The sequence below is a fragment of the Stenella coeruleoalba genome, assembly GCF_951394435.1.
Source record: "Stenella coeruleoalba genome assembly, contig: scaffold_57, whole genome shotgun sequence".
NCBI lineage: Eukaryota > Metazoa > Chordata > Mammalia > Artiodactyla > Delphinidae > Stenella > Stenella coeruleoalba.
The window spans coordinates 1,191,339-1,208,916 of NW_027646459.1; the positions used below are offsets into that span (position 1 = coordinate 1,191,339).

Consider the following 17,578-nt stretch of genomic DNA (forward strand, 5'->3'; position numbering starts at 1 on the left):
CCTGGTGGGAAATGAGAGTTAAATTTGCCCGTCCAGACACCTCCAGCTAGCCTCTCATTGGTTCTCGCTATTCCTGTTCATCTTCCGCAGAAATTGCAAACTGGGCCAAACAGGAGGTTAAAGGCGCTGACTCTCCAAGTGGGGAGAGTGTTAGTTATGCATCTGGAATGTTGCACCCGAGTACCCGGGGAGGAAAACTGAGACATATTTGAACACGTCTCCCGTTCACATGGTTGATCATACTTGAGATCCACATGCATGTTTTAGCTGAAGGAAGAATACCTTAAACCTGGAGAGTTGAGACCCGTGTAATGGGTACCATGCAATATGACTTCAAAGGGTCTTCATTTGCTCACCGAACCTCTCCAATCCTATCACTGCTGCTTTTATGCCCCTGTACACATGCTTGATTCTCTTTTGGAGACATAGCAATCCATAGGTTTTACGATACTTACTAGTCAGGTACATTCTTACGCGTTTAATATGCGGTGTTGAGTCCATTTCGTTGAGCAAGGAGTAGCTCTTGTCTATTCCATATTTGACTTAAGTAACTTTATCTGTGCTCATTTCAATCTCTGGTTTTATGCAGCACCCCAACTCACCTTTACCCTTAAGCAAGCATAAGTTGGTTTTCTAAATTTGAGACCCTGTTCTGTTCTGTAATTCAGTTCCTGTGTAGCCAAGTTTACATTCCGTGTATTACTGATATCTTATGATGTTTCTTTTTCTGTGTGACTTATTTCAGTTAGAATCATCATACCTGAACCCACTCATTGTGCTGCTAAGGGCCTGATGACATAGATTTCATTGCTGAGTGATATTGCTTTGTAAGTAAATACCACAACTTCTTTATCCATTTTTCACTTTCTGCGATGTTGAACTTGTACTGTGAACGAGGTTCTTATAAACAGAGGCGTCCCAAACTTTGGGGTGGCTGTGTCTTTTTGATTTTAATTTCCCTAAGCTATAGGACCATAAGTGGCAGTGCCCTAGGCTCTGTTGCTTTGTTTTTTAGATGTTTCAGGAAACACCATACACTTCTCCAGAGTGGCTGTTGGCAATTTACATCCCGCCCATCAGCATAACAAGGCTCCCAGTTCTCCATGGCCTGTCCTGCCTTTCTGGATTTTACACATTTTTCAGATGGCCCTTTTGACCCGGGGGAAGTGAGACTTCATTGTAGTGCAGATTTCCTTTGCAAGCTTGCTTGTTTGGCCAAAAAGGGCGTATGCGTTTTTTCCTGAATATATTCAGGAAAAAACGCATACGCCCTTTTTGGCCAAGTGCATCATTGTGGACGTTCTGCCTCTTTTCCTATGCTTTCAATGCAATTTCAGTCTACCTCCTGAAATCGTTTTCCTGCAATTCTGCCCCGCTTTCAAGTCCTCTTGGCAGCCTTACTTCAGTCTATTTTTGGGCGATAGCTGTCATTTATAACTCTGCAGGTTTGTGAATTACAGTGCCCCTGAGCTCCTTTCTTCAACTCGCTTTCTTGTGAGCTGGCCGCAACACCGCAGGATGGCTTCAGGCCCTAATCTGGTTCCGGCACGGTACGCTGAGCCTTTGGTTAATTCCTCTTCCTGGTGGGAAATGAGAGTTAAATTTGCCCGTCCAGACACCTCCAGCTAGCCTCTCATTGGTTCTCGCTATTCCTGATCATCTTCCGCAGAAATTGCAAACTGGGCCAAACAGGAGGTTAAAGGCGCTGACTCTCCAAGTGGGGAGAGTGTTAGTTATGCATCTGGAATGTTGCACCCGAGTACCAGGGGAGGAAAACTGAGACATATTTGAACACGTCTCCCGTTCACATGGTTGATCATACTTGAGATCCACATGCATGTTTTAGCTGAAGGAAGAATACCTTAAACCTGGAGAGTTGAGACCCGTGTAATGGGTACCATGCAATATGACTTCAAAGGGTCTTCATTTGCTCACCGAACCTCTCCAATCCTATCACTGCTGCGTTTATGCCCCTGTACACATGCTTGATTCTCTTTTGGAGACATAGCAATCCATAGGTTTTACGATACTTACTAGTCAGGTACATTCTTACGCGTTTAATATGCGGTGTTGAGTCCATTTCGTTGAGCAAGGAGTAGCTCTTGTCTATTCCATATTTGGCTTAAGGAACTTTATCTGTGCTCATTTCAATCTCTGGTTTTATGCAGCACCCCAACTCACCTTTCCACTTAAGCAAGCATAAGTTGGTTTTCTAAATTTGAGACCCTGTTCTGTTCTGTAATTCAGTTCCTGTGTAGCCAAGTTTACATTCCGTGTATTACTGATATCTTATGATGTTTCTTTTTCTGTGTGACTTATTTCAGTTAGAATCATCATAACTGAATCCACTCATTGTGATGCTAAGGGCCTGATGACACAGATTTCATTGCTGAGTGATATTGCTTTGTAAGTAAATACCACAACTTCTTTATCCATTTTTCACTTTCTGCGATGTTGAACTTGTACTGTAAACGAGGTTCTTGTAAACAGAGCCGTTCCAAACTTTGGGGTGGCTGTGTCTTTTTGATTTTAATTTCCCTAAGCTATAGGACCATAAGTGGAAGTGCCCTAGGTTCTGTTGCTTTGTTTTTTAGATGTTTCAGGAAACACCATACACTTCTCCCGAGTGTCTGTTGGCAATTTTCATCCCGCCGATCACCATAACAAGTCTCCCAGTTCTCCATGGCCTGTCCTGCCTGTCTGGATTTTACACTTTTTTCAGATGGCCCTTTTGACCGGGGGGAAGTGAGACTTCATTGTAGTGCAGATTTCCTTTGCAAGCTTGCTTGTTTGGCCAAAAAGGGCGTATGCGTTTTTTCCTGAATATATTCAGGAAAAAACGCATACGCCCTTTTTGGCCAAGTGCATCATTGTGGACGTTCTGCCTCTTTTCCTATGCTTTCAATGCAATTCCAGTCTACCTCCTGAAATCGGTTTCCTGCAATTCTGCCCCGCTTTCAAGTCCTCTTGGCAGCCTTACTTCAGTCTATTTTTGGACGATAGCTGTCATTTATAACTCTGCAGGTTTGTGAATTACAGTGCCCCTGAGCTCCTTTCTTCAACTCGCTTTCTTTTGAGCTGGCCGCAACACCGCAGGATGGCTTCAGGCCCTAATCTGGTTCCGGCCCGGCATGCTGAGCCTTTGGTTAATTCGTCTTCCTGGTGGGAAATTAGAGTTAAATTTGCCCGTCCAGACAGCTCCAGCTAGCCTCTCATTGGTTCTCCCTATTCCTGTACATCTTCCGCTGAAATTGCAAACTGGGCCAAACAGGAGGTTAAAGGGACTGACTCTCCAAGTCGGGAGAGTGTTAGTAAAGCGTCTGGAATGTTGCACCCGAGTACCAGGGGAGGAAAACTGAGACATATTTGAACACGTCTCCCGTTCACATGGTTGATCATACTCTGGGTTCCACATGCATGTTTTAGCTGAAGGATGAATACCTTAAACCTGGAGAGTTGAGACCCGTGGAATGGGTACCATGCAATATGACTTCAAAGGGTCTTCATTTGCTCACCGAACCTCTCCAATCCTATCACTGCTGCGTTTATGCCCCTGTACACACGCTTGATTTTCTTTTGGAGACATAGCAATCCATAGGTTTTAAGATACTTACTAGTCAGGTACATTCTTAGGCGTTTAATATGGGGTGTTGAGTCCATTTCGTTGAGCAAGGAGTAGCTCTTGTCTATTCCATATTTGGCTTAAGGAACTTTATCTGTGCTCATTTCAATCTCTGGTTTTATGCAGCACCCCACCTCACCTTCCCCCTTAAGCAAGCGTAAGTTGGTTTTCTAAACTTGAGACACTGTTCTGTTTTGTAATTCAGTTCATGTGTAGCCAAGTTCACATTCTGTGTATTAGTGATACCTTATGATGTTTCTTTTCTGTGTGACTTATTTCAGTTCGAATCATCATACCTGAATCCACTCATTATGCTGCTACGGGCCTGATGACATAGATTTCATTGCTGAGTGATATTGCATTGTACGTAAGTACCACAAGTTCTTTATCCATTTTTCACTTTCTGTGATATTGAACTTGTACCGTAAACGAGGTTCTTGTAAACAGAGCCGTCCCAAACTTTGGGGTGGCTGTGTCTTTTTGATTTTAATTTCCCTAAGCTATAGGACCATAAGTGGAAGTGCCCTAGGCTCTGTTGCTTTGTTTTTTAGATGTTTCAGGAAACACCATACACTTCTCCAGAGTGGCTGTTGGCCATTTACATCCCGCCCATCAGCATAAGAAGGCTCCCAGTTCTCCATGGCCTGTCGTGCCTTTATGGATTTTACACTTTTTTCAGATGGCCCTTTTGACCGGGGGGAAGTGAGACTTCATTGTAGTGCAGATTTCCTTTGCAAGCTTGCTTGGTTGGCCAAAAAGTGCGTATGCGTTTTTTCCTGAATATATTCAGGAAAAAACGCATACGCCCTTTTTGGCCAAGTGCATCATTGTCGAGTTTCTGACTCTCTTCATATGCTTTCAATGCAATTCCTGTCTACCTCCTGAAATCGGTTTCCTGCAATTCTGCCTTGCTTTCAATGCCTCTTCATAGCCTTACCTCAATATATTTTTTAAAAATAGTTGGCCTTTATAACTCTGCAGGTTTTTGAATTGCAGTGGCCCTTAGCTCCATTTTTTAGCTCTTATTTTTGTGGTCTTGCCCCATAACCACAGGATTCCTTGAAGCCCTATTTTTCTTCTGGGGCACCTTGCTGTGCCTTTGGTTAATTCTTCTTACTGATGTGATATTAGAGTGACATGTGCCCATTGAAACCGCTACAGCTAGTTTCTCACTGGTTCCCCCTATTCCCATTCATCCTCTGCACTAACTGCAGACTGTGCGATACCAGAACTTAAAGGCATTGACTCCATGTGGGGATGTTGTTAGTAAAGCGGCTGGAATGTCGATCCGGAGCCCCAGGAGAGGAAAAATGAGGTGCGTTTTAGAAACCTTTCCCGATCATATGGTATACCAGTCGCTGGGTTTCCCAAGCATGGTTTAGCTGTAGGAAGATTCCCTTCAACCTGGAGTGTTGGGACCCTTGGACTGAGTAGCATGAAGTATTGCATTAAACTTTCGGCAGTTGCTCACCAAAGCTCACCAATCCTGTCAGCCCCAAGTGTCCAGCCTTATGTCTTATCCAGCTGTGGGTTTATATGTGGTCAATCCAGGTTGCATCACAGCCCCTGAGCGAATTTTGTAAGAATTTTTCTCTCTTTCATTGTTTCAGCGTTTTGTTTTTAAAATTTATTTCTATAATGGGGTTTAGCTCCTTTTCACTGCTGTGTTTGTGCCGCTCTGCACACACTTGATTCCCTTATGGAGATATATCAATACATGGGTTTTAAGATTCTTATTCCTCAGATATATTTCTCTGCGGTGTATAGGGTGTGTTGAGGCCTGTTCATTGAGCAAGGTGTAGATCTTGTCTAATACCTATTTGGTTTATTGAACGGTATCTGTGCTAATTTCAAACTCTGGTTTTATGCATCACCCCACCTCTCCTTTCCCCTTAAGCTGACATAAGTGTGTTTTCTAAATGTGAGACACTGTTCTGTTCTGTAATTCATTTCTTGTGCAGCCATATTTACCCTCCCTCTATAAGTGATATCTTATGATATGTTTCTTTTTCTGTTTGACTTATTTCAAGTAGTATTATCGGACCTAAATCCACTCTTTATCCTTCTACTAGCCTTATTACATTGATTTCATGGTGAAGAGATATTCCATTGTACATAAGTACCACATCTTCTTTATCCATTGTTCTCTTTCCTGGGATATTTAAGGTGTACTGAAGTTGAGGTTCTTGTAAACAGAGTAGCCCTAAACTGTGGTGTGCTTGTGTCTTGTTGATTTTTAGACTTCCCTAGATATACTCCCATGATTGGAAGTGTCCTATGCTCTGTAGCTCTGTTTTTTAGATGATTTAGGAACCACCATACACTTCTCCAGAGTGGCTCTCGGCAGTTCACACACTGCCCATCAGCGTATAAAGGCTCCCTGTTCTCCATGGCCTGTCCTGCATTTCTGGTTTTTACAATTTTTTAGGATGGCCCTTTTGACCGGTGGGAAGTGAGACTTCTTTGTTGTGCACATTTGCATTGCTTGCTTGCTTCGTTGCCCATAAAGTGCGTATGCGTTTTTTCCTGGATATAATCAGGAAAAAACGCATACGCCCTTTTGGGCCAACTGCATCATTGTCGAAATTCTGCCGCTTTTCATGTGCGTTAAAGACGAGTCCAATCTATCTCTTGAAATCTGTTTCTTGCAATTCTGTCTTGCATTCAGATCCTCTTCTTTGCCTTACCTCAACATATTTTTGGACGTTAGTTTTCATTTATAACTCTGCAGGTTTGTGAATTGCAGTGACCCTGAGCTCCATTGTTTAAGTTGCTCTTTTGTGAGCTGGCCTCAAACCCGCAGGATTGCTTCAGGCCCTATTTTGGCTCTGGCGAGGCAGGCTGAGCCTTTCTTTAATTCTTATTCTTAATGGGAAATTAGAGTGATATGTGCCCGTCCAAACCCCTACAACTCTTCTCTCATTGGTTCCCCCTCTTCCCGTTCATCCTCCTCATAATTTGCAAAATGTGTGAAACAGAAGTTTAAATGTGCTGATTCTCCAAGTGGGGAGATTCTAAGTAGCGTGGCTGGAATGGTGAACAGGAGCACCAGGAGAGGATAAATGAGGTGCATTTTAGACACATCTCCCGATCACATGGTGTACAGTCCTCTGGGTTTTCCATGCATGTTTTAGCTGTAGGAAGATCCCTTGAACCTGCAGATTTGGGACCCATTGAATGGGTACCAGGTAGTATTACTTTAAAGGGTGTGCATTTCCTCACCCAACCTCACATTTCTCTTAGCGCAAACAGTTTCCAGCCTTATGTCTCATCCTGCTGTGGGTCTAGATGTGTTCAATCCATGTTGCATCACCGTCCCTGAGGAAAAGTTGTAAGAGGTTTTCTCTGTCTCTCTGTCGTTTATTTTTTTCAATTTATTACTATATTGGTTACAGCTGATTTTCAAAGCTCTGTTTCTTGCTGCTGTACATCCACTTGATTCACGTACAGAGAGACATCAATAAATTCTTTTTCAGATTCTTACCAGTCGTATATATTCTTTTCCGGTGACTTGAGTGTGCTGAGTGCAGTTCTTTTAGCTACCGTGTAGGCCTTGTTGATTATCAGTTTGGTATTTGGAATGGTATCTTTGCTAATTTCAACCTCCTGGATGATGCCTCACCCCTCCCCACCTTTCCCGTTTAGCAGCCTTATGCGTGTTTTCTACATATTTGACTATGTTTTTGTTTTGTAATTTATTTCATGTGTAGCCATTTTGGATTCCACCTTTAAGTGATATCTTATGATATGTGTCTTTTTCTTTTTGAATTCTGTCACTTAGAATGATCATACGTAACTCCTCCGGAGTCGTTACAACTGGCCATATTTCATTGATTTCCAGGCTGAATAATATTCCACTCTACCTAAGTACCACATCTCTATCCATTTTTTCCCTCCAGAGACATTTAAGTTATATCCTAGTCGAGGATCTTTTAAACAGAGAGGGGGTAAACATTGGGGTGCCTGTGTCCTCTCGATTTTTGTTTTTCCCAAGATATACGCCCATGAGTGCAAGTGCCCTATGCTCTGTAGCTCATTTTTTAGATGCTTTAGTAAACACAATACACTTCTCCAGAATGGCCGTTGGCAATATACATTTCCACTATAAGTCTCACAGGGCTCCCTCTTCTCGTTGCCCTGTCCTGCATTTCTGTTGTTTACGCTTTATGAGGATGGCTCTTCTGACTGATGCGAAGTGATATCTTTTGTAGTATTGACTTCCAGTGCCCACCTGTTTGGTTGGCTAAAAAAGTGTATGCCCTTTTCTTGAATATATACAGAAAAGAACGCATACACCCTTTTTGGCCAACTGCAATGTTGGCAATGTTCAGCTCCTTTTCTTGTGCTTAATGGCGAGTCCTTTCTACCTCCTCAAATCCCTTTCCTGCCATTCTCCCTTGCTTACAAGTCCTTTTCTCTGACTTTCCTCAAGACATTTTTCAGTGATGGATATTTTCAACTCTGCAGTTTTGTGAATTTTACTGCCCCTGAGTTCCATTGTTCAACTTGTGTTTATGGGAACTGGCCACAAAGCAGCGGGATTTCCTCAAGCCCTATACTGTTTCCATGGGCAACCCTAGCCTTTGGTCAATTCGTCTTCCTGATTGGAAATTAGAGTGACATGTGCCTGTCTGAACACCTAGGACTTGTCTCTCATTGTTCCTCATCCTTCCGCTTCATCCTCTGGACAAATTCCAAACTGTACGCAACAGGATGTTGACAGTGCTGACATCTCCAAGTGGGGAGACTGTTAGTAAAGACGCTGGAGGTGTGAACCCGAGCACCAGGAGATGAGGAGATGAGATGCCTTTTCCAAACTCTTCCCGATCAGATGGTATACCATCCTCTGGGTGTGACAGACATGTTTTAGCAGTAGGAAGAGTCCCATTCATGTAAGGAGAACACCAGGGCTTTTTCAAAATCAGTGTCTCCCCGAAACCCAAACTGGGGAAGTTTTTAAGCTACAGCTACACATATGTTCATTAAGGGCCTTGGGAAGTAGGCAGAGTCCAAACTTTAGATGATTGAAGTCTTCAGGGTCAGAAGCACTCACCACCAGCTTCCCTTAGGCTACACTTTAACTGTCATTGATAGATGATGTCAATAAAAATATCTATTCTTTTTCAGATTATTTCCCCTTATAGGTTATTGCAAAATGTTGAGTGTAGTTCCCTGTGCTATACAGTAGTTCCTTGTTGATGATCTATTTTATACATAGCAGTGTGTATGTGTTCATTCCAAACTGTTAATTTATCCCTCCTCCCACCTTTCCCCTTTGGTAATAATAAATTATAAGATTTTATACTTCTCAGAAATGGGGGAGCTGAAAGAGAGGTATCATTTTCAATGGAAAAGCATTTAAAACAAGATTGAAGGTTTAACCAAGATTATTAGCTGTACATCCTTGGAAAGAAATCACTTCGTTTCTCTAATATTGACCTGACAAATAAGACAAACCTTTTCACTGAACTTGCTTATAAAAAGTGATGGAAATATCAAATGGAAGTGTTAAAAACATCTTATTTTACCCGAGCCTTATACACTGTTCTATGTTAACTACAGTTTGGCTCACACATCTGTTCATTGAGGTTACAATAGTCTCAATTTCTGTTACTGATCCTCCAGAGTGGACCCCAACAAGTGTCCCCCTGCCCAGTGTCATTGGGGCCAACAGATCGAGACTGAGTTTGGTTCACAAGCAAAGGAAACTTTATATTTTGATCAGAGAATGGAGAGGTGAGAGCATGCACTACCCCGTGGGCTGTGGGCTGGGCTGCTGTGTAGAGATCCTGTCAGAGTCAGTGGGAGGGAGGGAGGCGGCGGAGCTCTCGAGGGCCGGGTTGGCTGTAGCTCAGGCTCTATATCGTGGAGTCTGCACTGGGCCCCAGGAGCTGAGGTGTCGACCCAGCCATTCTGCACTAGGAAATCTGGTCTGAAGTGCTGGGTGTGGAACCTCTGCATGCGGGACCCTAGGAGCACGTGAAATTAGACAAAGCACAAAGGATAAAAAAGGTTAGACTTGACTTTATTGCCCAGATTCTATTTTTATCTCCCAGGGATTTTTAATGGGCTTTGCTGGGGACAAACCCCTCCTCTGCCTTTTGTCCCGTTCCTCATTCTTGGAGTGCTGAGGGTGCAGACCCTTCTTCTGTAACTGCTGAGTGCTGAGTTGGGAGCCCTCATACCCTGGGGCGAGGGTCAGAGCTTCTCCCCAGCAGCCTCCCGGTGACGTTGATTGTCCCCAGGACCCCTGCCTCCCTGCTCGTCCACCTGAGCACCAGCATTGGAAGTGTTATAGATTCTAATGACCTTTAAGGGTCCAGGAAAGAGATGTGCAGAGACGCTGTGGGGGCCGGTTTCACCCCGCCCCACATTTGTTCGGCCACCTAAGGCTGACCGTCTCTGCCAGCCTAGATGCTCTGACCAGTAGTCTGTGCTTTCTTCAATTAGGCCCCTGAATTAACGTACAAACAGCACCAGGTGTCAGAGCCCTGCCCGCTCAACTCCCAGACAGTCCAGGGTCAGTGGTGACCAAGGACCATGATGGCTACTGAGTCAACAGCCTTTTGAAGTAAACAGGAGTCCAGCCGGTCTTATTGGCCACCATCATCACGGTGTCTGTAGGCTTTTCTATGGTGACAGTGTGGTATACTGTTCCCCCGCCAAGATTATTAGCTCCCCTCTGGGTGCAGTAAGTCCTGCAAGCAGTAGTCTACTCTTTTGGGACACACTCTTGTTGTTTTATGAGAGAAACTCCAGGTCAAGTGATGTTCACACGAGTCGTCATGGTGCCCTGTTGCCCCCGGTTATCTCTCTGGATGTTGGAGTTGGAGGGCCTCCTCACTCGAGGTCGGTGTGCCCACGGAGCGAACCCTGCAACTTCAGGGCATGGTTGGTGGTTAGGATCACCACGTGGGGTCCTTTTCCCTTAGGAGGGAGGTGGCCTTTTGGGCTGCTGATTTCCAGGTTTTTAGATACCGCCAGTATCTTGGCCAGATGTGGCAGTGGGCCAAGCCCCTTAGTGACTGTAGTTTATCCTACCTGGATGGCATTCTTGCATTGTTCCATTTCAAGTGGTCCCAGTTTTTGCACTAATTCTCCAATGGCAATTCACCTTTCACCGGGAATGTAAAGGTCAAAGGGTTTAGCTAAATTAGGGAGTTCCAGGGCAAGGGTCTGAATTGACTGCTCTTTCCATTCTTGAAAGGCCACTTCTGGATTCTATTCAAAAGGATCATCATCTTTTCCTTTCAGTGTTTCATATAGAGGCCCAGCTAGTAGACTGTAGTTAGGGATCCAGAAGCAGCAAACCCTGGCCTCCCCAGGAACCCCTAAGCTGTCTTCTAGTTTTAGAAAGGGGTAAGGCTGAAAATGGTTTCTTCCCTTTCCTGGGATGGGCTTCTCTGACCTTCTGTGAGAATGAAGCCCAGGCAGGTCACCGCAGTCTGTGATATTTGAGCTTTTTCTTGGACAACTTCTATCCTTTATTGGCTTGGTAGTTCAGAGGCCTCCTTAGTAGGGCTGGTGATCAGAATGTCGTCTGCATATTGAAGGAGGGTTTCCTTTTCCAGAGGTAGAACTTTTAGGTCTTTAGCTAAGCTTTCCCCAAAGATGGTGTGGGAATTTTTGCACCCTTGGGGCCAGACGGCCCGGAAGTATTGTTTTAGTTGTATGTTGAGTCCTGCCACTCACAAGCCAAAATTTCTTGTGACTCTGGGACTAATGGAATACAAAAGAAGGCATCATTGAAGACTAATACAGAATACCATGTCCTGGTGGTTGGTAGAATGACCAGCAGGGTGTAGGAATTAGGAGCAACTGGAGGTATATCCTCGGTGGCTTCACTGACTGTCCTGACATCCTTTACCAGGTCCCCAGCAGCCCATGGGGCTCTCGTGGTCAGACCAATCCCAGAATATGGAGCTCACCTGGGCAGGTACCCCACCCCCACCCCAGCCCATGGGGCTCTCGTGGTCAGGCCCCTCCCAGGATACAGAGCTACCCTTGCAGGTACCGTGGCAGGGCTGGGCACACAGGAACCGTGCACATAGCCCTCATTGCAGAGCACCCCCAGCTCACCTGTCGCTCAGAGCTGACACAGAGCACCTCAGAGCAGGACTTGAACTAACAAACAGCAGCTGCGACAGGTCTGTGACCCTGGGCATCACTCCGTGAGGCCTCCCTCCACCTGGTCTTCCAGAGACTTCCACTGCACCCGGGGCACCAGGCCTCTGTCTCCAACCACGACCCACCCCTCCTCTCCCTGACTCCTGGGTTCCTCTCATTAGGAGAGGGTTTTCTTGAAGTTGTCTCCCACTCATGGGCCAGATAAAATGATTAGAAAACAAGCCAAAGCTGCAGCCCCTTGTCTATCCTGACTCTCAGGAGCCCACACCTGTTCCTTGGACCTGGCCGGTTCAGCAAGTTCCATTTTCTGCAACTGTGAGCCCCTGAGGGGTGATGATTGGCTGACCTGGGCAGCCTTACCGTGCCGGCCAGCCCTCCCCAGGTGTGCCTGGGTTGAGATCAATATAAATACCACTCCAGGCAGCAAGAGCCCCTGCAGCCGTGCCTGACGCCATTTTCTCTGCCCTGTCAGCAGTCTCGGGGCTGGGCTGGTGGGAGGGAGTGAGAGGCCACGGCTTTGTGGGTGGCCCAGTGTGAGTGGGGCTCTGCTGGACTTTCTGCAGCAGTTGCCAGGCTGCCACCTGCTAAAGAAGAGGATGTGTCACCCATACCTGCTGCTGGAATTTCTCCCTGGGCAGAGGTGAGGAAGGAAAAAAGCAGTGGGGGCAGGGACAGGACGGGTATCTCAGGCAGGGAAATGGAAATCTTCCAGAAGAGCACCCAGGGCCAGGACCATTCTGGCTGGCCTGCAGGCACCAAGTCGGCCGGCATGCTGTCACTCGTGTGGCTCTATGGCCCTTCCTCTAGGCTTTCAAGTCCTTGTATATATTCAGGTGTTTTACCTGGGACGGGTGGGAATAGTTCAGCAGCAACTGGCCTGGGGCTCAGCTCACGTTTACTCACAGATGCCTCGGCACGGTGCCCCAGCTTTGCAATGAGGACGCTTGTTGCGTGGGGGCTGCTGGCTGAATGGGAGACGATTCCCCACCACTGACCAACTTCAGAATTGTTTACAACTGGAGCAAGTGCCCTGATACGGTTTTCCTCTGTGGAACTGGTGGGTTCTGTGTTTTTTTTCTCTTTTTCGTTTTTGGTTCAAGGTAGATTTTATTCCTCTTTTTTGTATTTACAGATATAAGCATGGAAATAATTTATTCATATAAATACATGTATGTGCAGGGAATAATTGTTTTTTCTGTTTTATTTTTTAAATTTTACTTCTTTTTAATTTTGAATTTTATTTTATATTTTTATACAGCAGGTTCTTATTGGTTATCTATTTTATACATATAAATGTATACATGCCAATCCCAGTCTCTCAACTCCTCCCACCACCACCCCCCCAACAGCTTTCCCCCCTTGTTGTCCATACGTTTGTTGTCTACATCTGTTGCTCTATTTATGCCTTGCAAAATGGTTAATCTGTACAGTTTTTCTAGGTTCCACATATATGCATGAATATACAAGATTTGTTTTTCTCCTTCTGACTTACTTCACTCTGTATGACAGTCTCTAGATCCATCGACGTCTCTACAAATGACCCAATTTCATTCCTTTTCATGGCTTAGTAATATTCCATTTTATATATGTACCACAGCTTTATGCATTCGTCTGTCTGTGGGCATTTAGGTTGCTTCCATTACCTCGATATTGTAAATAGTGATGCAATGAACATTGCGGTGAATGACTCTTTTTGATTTATGGTTTTGTCTGGGTATATGTCCAGTACTGGGATTGCTGTATCATATGGTAATTCTATTGTTAGTTTCTTAAGAAATTCCATATTGTTCTCCATAATGACTGTATCAATTTATATTCCCAACAATAGTGGAAGAGGGTTCCTTTTCTCCACACCCTTTCCAGCATTTTTTGTTTGTAGATTTTCAATGATGCCTATTCTACCAGGTGTGAGGTGATACCTCATTGTTGAATCCATTTCGTTGAGCAAGGGGTAGCTCTTGTCTATTACATATTTGGCTTATGGAACGGTATCTGTGCTAATTTCAAACTCTGCTTTTATGCAGCACCCCAACTCACCTTCCCCCTTAAGCAGGCATAAGTTGGTTTTCTAAACTTGAGACCCTGTTCTGTTTTGTAATTCAGTTCATGTGTAGCCAAGTTCACATTCCGTGTATTAGTGATACCTTATGATGTTTCTTTTTCTGTGTGACTTATTTCACTTAGAATCATCGTGCCTCAATCCACTCATTATGCTGGTACGGGCCTGGTGACATAGATTTCATTGCTGAGTGGTATTCTGTTGTACAGAAGTACCGCAACTTCTTTATCCATTATTTGCTCTCTGGGATATTTAACTTGTGCCGGAGAAGAGATTCCTGTAAAAAGAGCCGTCCCAAATTTTGGGGTTGCTGTGTCTTTTTGATATTAATTTCCCTAAGCTATAGGACCATAAGTGGAAGTGCCCTAGGCTCTGTTGCTTTGTTTTTTAGATGTTTCAGGAAACACCATACACTTCTCCCAAGTGTCTGTTGGCAATTTACATCCCGCCCATCAGCATAACAAGGCTCCCAGTTCTCCATGGCCTGTCCTGCCTTTCTGGATTTTACACTTTATTCTGATGGCCCTTTTGACCAGGGGGAAGTGAGACTTCATTGTAGTGCAGATTTCCTTTGCAAGCTTGCTTGGTTGGCCAAAAAGGGCGTATGCGTTTTTTCCTGAATATATTCAGGAAAAAACGCATATTCCCTTTTGGCCAAGTGCATCATTGTGGACGTTCTGCCTCTTTTCCTATGCTTTCAATGCAATTCCAGTCTACCTCCTGAAATCGGTATCCTGCAATTCTGCCCCGCTTTCAAGTCCTCTTGGCAGCCTTACTTCAGTCTATTTTTGGACGATAGCTGTCATTTATAACTCTGCAGGTTTGTGAATTACAGAGACCCTGAGCTCATTTCTTCAACTCGCTTTCTTTTGAGCTGGCCGCAACACCGCAGGATGGCTTCAGGCCCTAATCTGGTTCTGGCACGGCACGCTGAGCCTTTGGTTATTTCCTCTTCCTGGTGGGAAATGAGAGTTAAATTTGCCCGTCCAGACACCTCCAGCTAGCCTCTCATTGGTTCTCGCTATTCCTGTTCATCTTCCGCAGAAATTGCAAACTGGGCCAAACAGGAGGTTAAAGGCACTGACTGTCCAAGTCGGGAGAGTGTTAGTAAAGCGTCTGGAATGTTGCACCCGAGTACCAGGGTATGAAAACTGAGACATATTTGAACACGTCTCCCGATCACACGGTTGATCATACTCTGGGTTCCACATGCATGTTTTAGCTGAAGGAAGAATACCTTAAACCTGGAGAGTTGAGACCCGTGGAATGGGTACCATGCAATATGACTTCAAAGGGTCTTCATTTGCTCACCGAACCTCTCCAATCCTATCACTGCTGCATTTATGCCCCAGTACACACGCTTGATTCTCTTTCGGAGACATAGCAATCCCTAGGTTTTAAGATACTTACTAGTCAGGTACATTCCTAGGCGTTTAATATGGGGTTTTGAGTCCATTTCGTTGAGCAAGGAGTAGCTCTTGTCTATTCCATATTTGGCTTAAGGAACTTTATCTGTGCTCATTTCAATCTCTGGTTTTATGCAGCACCCCAACTCACCTTTCCCCTTAAGCAAGCAGAAGTTGGTTTTCTAAATTTGAGACCCTGTTCTGTTTTGGAATGCAGTTCCTGTGTAGCCAAGTTTACATTCCGTGTATTAGTGATATCTTATGATGTTTCTTTTTCTGTGTGACTTATTTCAGTTAGAATCATCGTACCTGAATCCACTCATTATGCTGCTACGGGCCTGATGACTTAGATTTCATTGCTGAGTGATATTGCATTGTACATAAGTACCACAAGTTCTTTATCCATTTTTCACTTTCTGTGATATTGAACTTGTACGGTAAACGAGGTTCTTGTAAACAGAGGCGTCCCAAACTTTGGGGTGGCTGTGTCTTTTTGATTTTAATTTCCCTAAGCTATAGGACCATAAGTGGCAGTGCCCTAGGCTCTGTTGCTTTGTTTTTTAGATGTTTCAGGAAACACCATACACTTCTCCCGAGTGTCTGTTGGCAATTTACATCCCGCGCATCAGCATAACAAGGCTCCCAGTTCTCCATGGCCTGTCCTGCCTTTCTGGATTTTACACTTTTTTCAGATGACCCTTTTGACCGGGGGGAAGTGAGACTTCATTGTAGTGCAGATTTCCATTGCAAGCTTGCTTGGTTGGCCAAAAAGGGCGTATGCGTTTTTTCCTGAATATATTCAGGAAAAAACGCATACGCCCTTTTTGGCCAAGTGCATCACTGTGGACGTTCTGCCTCTTTACCTATGCTTGAAATGCAATTCCTGTCTACCTCCTGAAATCGGTTTCCTGCAATTCTGCCCCGCTTTCAAGTCCTCTTGGCAGCCTTACTTCAGTCTATTTTTGGACGATAGCTGTCATTTATAACTCTGCAGGTTTGTGAATTACAGTGCCCCTGAGCTCCTTTCTTCAACTCGCTTTCTTGTGACCTGGCCGCAACACCGCAGGATGGCTTCAGGCCCTAATCTGGTTCCGGCCCGGCATGCTGAGCCTTTGGTTAATTCCTCTTCCTGGTGGGAAATGAGAGTTAAATTTGCCCGTCCAGACACCTCCAGCTAGCCTCTCATTGGTTCTCGCTATTCCTGTTCATCTTCCGCAGAAATTGCAAACTGGGCCAAACAGGAGGTTAAAGGGACTGACTCTCCAAGTCGGGAGAGTGTTAGTAAAGCGTCTGGAATGTTGCACCCGAGTACCAGGGGAGGAAAACTGAGACATATTTGAACACGTCTCCCGTTCACATGGTTGATCATACTCTGGGTTCCACATGCATGTTTTAGCTGAAGGAAGAATACCTTAAAGCTGGAGAGTTGAGACCCGTGTAATGGGTACCATGCAATATGACTTCAAAGGGTCTTCATTTGCTCACCGAACCTCTCCAATCCTATCACTGCTCTGTTTATGCCCCTGTACACATGCTTTATTCTCTTTTGGAGGCATAGCAATCCATAGGTTTTAAGATACTTACTAGTCAGGTACATTCTTAGGCGTTTAATATGCGGTGTTGAGTCCATTTCGTTGAGCAAGGAGTAGCTCTTGTCTATTCCATATTTGGCTTAAGGAACTTTATCTGTGCTCATTTCAATCTCTGGTTTTATGCAGCACCCCAACTCACCTTTACCCTTAAGCAAGCATAAGTTGGTTTTCTAAATTTGAGACCCTGTTCTGTTCTGTAATTCAGTTCCTGTGTAGCCAAGTTTCCATTCCGTGTATTACTGATATCTTATGATGTTTCTTTTTCTGTGTGACTTATTTCAGTTAGAATCATCATACCTGAATCCACTCATTGTGCTGCTAAGGGCCTGATGACATAGATTTTATTGCTGAGTGATATTGCTTTGTAAGTGAATACCACAACTTCTTTATCCATTTTTCACTTTCTGCGATGTTGAACTTGTACTGTAAACGAGGTTCTTGTAAACAGAGCCGTTCGAAACTTTGGGGTGGCTGTGTCTTTTTGATTTTAATTTCCCTAAGCTATAGGACCATAAGTGGAAGTGCCCTAGGCTCTGTTGCTTTGTTTTTTAGATGTTTCAGGAAACACCATACACTCCTCCGGAGTGTCTGTCGGCAATTTCCATCCCGCCCATCAGCATAACAAGGCTCCCAGTTCTCCATGGCCTGTCCTGCCTTTCTGGATTTTACACTTTTTTCAGATGGCCCTTTTGACCGGGGGGAAGTGAGACTTCATTGTAGTGCAGATTTCCTTTGCAAGTTTGCTTGGTTGGCCAAAAAGGGCGTATGCGTT

The 17,578-nt window shown here is 44.6% G+C and overlaps 1 long non-coding RNA gene across 12 annotated transcripts in view; it reads left to right on the forward strand.

Moving 5' to 3' along the window:
* Positions 1–17,578, forward strand: part of LOC307181094 — a 500,233-nt gene that overhangs the window by 143,640 nt on the left and 339,015 nt on the right. The window contains exon 1 of one of the 12 annotated variants that reach the window (XR_013825885.1): positions 3,971–3,989. The exons of the other annotated variants lie outside the window; for them this stretch is intronic. This is a non-coding gene — a long non-coding RNA (uncharacterized lncRNA). Of the gene's footprint in view, positions 1–3,970; positions 3,990–17,578 lie in introns of those variants that run through there. 12 annotated transcript variants of the gene reach the window in all.